Here is a 2306-nt window from a genome sequence, read left to right on the forward strand (position 1 = left end):
ATTAAATTTGAATTCATTATTCGGTACCTATTCGGTATCATTGTTGCCAAAATAATGTCAGCGTCATTATTGACAACATGCACCCTAATGCTGTCATCGAACCGGCAGTTGGTTGTCATTAATACATACACACAATGTTCGTGTTTCTTATATTTTCAAAAGTTATTCACATTATCTCGCATAACCCGACTTAACTTCGTCAGTATTCATTACACCTACTTTGAAGACGTATTCAAAGCGAAAATAACGTGTAAATATAATGTGTTCTGAAATCTATCGACTCCCGAAGGATGTATTCATTAAATTCGTAAATGCTTAAACCAAAACGTTTGAATTTCATACTCCTTTTTTTTTGTTGAAAAATATTACAACTAAGTTGGACAATGCATAATGACATATATATTTTTTCTCGACAATAATTCTGCGCGGGTTTTGCCCTAAACAGGTTATGATACGAACTGGCAACTTTGATTATATATCGACCCTGATCCCAAGTCATGCATATCACTCTGACGTCATGATGACGTTATCAGGTACCAAATTGCAAGCTTTTTTTTGTTTCAAATGACAAATTTCTGTCATTTATAACTCATGAACAAAATGAATGTTCATACGTTGTGATCTGATGGGCAATACCTTGATGAACATTTTAAGCACCAAAGTCATAACTTTTCCGGGGCTACCGAAAGGTCAAAGTATAAGGTGCATTCAAAATACAGAAATGAGCCTCGACCCAAGATTTCTTCCAAACGGTTGACGTGGTGATAATAAAGCCTGGTATGAATTTGGACCGAAGGTGTTATATTTTTTGTGACGTCATAAGATATTGAACATTGGATGGTGAAGCCTACTTGGCCAACCTCTTACAAATGTGGGCATTGGATGCTGAAACCCTAAACGTATAATACAGATCACTTTGTAAACTGGACAAACGTTGCTGATTTTCTCGCATTTGGTAACACTTGGTGGGGAACAGTGTTAGTGTATTTGAACAAAATTCTATTCCTTTGCCTACTTCTAGGTAAAATTTACAGACACTTTAATGTTCTTTACTTTGGGGAAAATGATAGAAATACAGACTTGCCTGCTGAACAAGGGTTTTCACTGTTGCATAAAATCCATTACATGCAGCGATGTGAAGTGCCGTTGTGTTATCAGTTCGTCTGTAGTTGATGCATGATGGTTTCGCCTTCAAAATCATTTCTGCCCCTCTGGTGAATGGATTGAGTAGGACACAACATATGAATGTTGAGAGTGTCATAAATTTCGGTGACATGGAATTGTTTCTTTTAATAACAATAACATCTACTATAGAAAATAAAACTTGTTTAATTGGCTTGCCAGATCGGAAATATTCTCGGGAGTAGGCTAAGGACAGTTAGAAGCAGATTACAAAGTAAAAAAACGTACACACTGTGTCCAGAAAAAGCCGCTTGTTGCAAACAGTTGAAACCCTTGTTGTTTTCCAGTTCAAGGTCAACTTTGCTGTGTTCTAACAACAGTTGAATTGTAGACACCTTTCTTTCTGTGAAATCCTGTTTGCAATGGAAACATTTATGTTGTTACTCCTACAATTAGACTTCTTTTAATTCTGAATGTATATGTTCCGCAAGGTCCCATTTTGTATAGGATACCGACAGCTAAAAAGACAAAGGACAATTGGCATTCGTTCTTTATATTGATTTGTGCTCGACCTCTTTATCTGGCATATTAAATTTTTGATGTATGACTATCTAACAAGTATTTAGCATGAAAATGTGATTCACACACATATTTCTGAAAAAAAGTATTCTGGTATTGTAGCAGCAATTGAGGGTCATACATCAATAAATACGTCAGTATTAGCCACTCAAGGGGACTGCTAAGGGTTCAATACCTACCACTGAAGGCTTATAATAGGGGTTGGTATTATTTCACTTTTTCAATTTTTGATACTCTGCGCCCTCAAATTTGAAGTAGCCTACTAGAAACAATTAAACAGTACACAAAAATGGCGCCAAAAGGGTTTGCAGTCAACTTCGTGGATATTTTGTTTCTCATTTATAATTCATATGAGGTGGGTAAACGGATTTGTATTAGTTATGTTTAGTGCTTCATCAGCCCAGGTCAACATGGTCAAAGCTTAATTCTTGATCCTATCAAAAGAAGATAGTCGGGTTCCTTTCGAGAGTACTCAAGTGCAACAAAGTTAGTATTCCAGAAGTAATGTGCAAGTGGAATTCTGCACAGGATGAACTTAGGAAGAAGGGATTGGAAGAAAAACAAATCACAAATACAGCTATTGATCGCTGACAGAACTTAGACCC

This window comes from Patiria miniata, unplaced genomic scaffold (genome assembly GCF_015706575.1).
Source record: "Patiria miniata isolate m_02_andy unplaced genomic scaffold, ASM1570657v1 HiC_scaffold_24, whole genome shotgun sequence".
Classification (NCBI taxonomy): Eukaryota; Metazoa; Echinodermata; class Asteroidea; order Valvatida; family Asterinidae; genus Patiria; species Patiria miniata.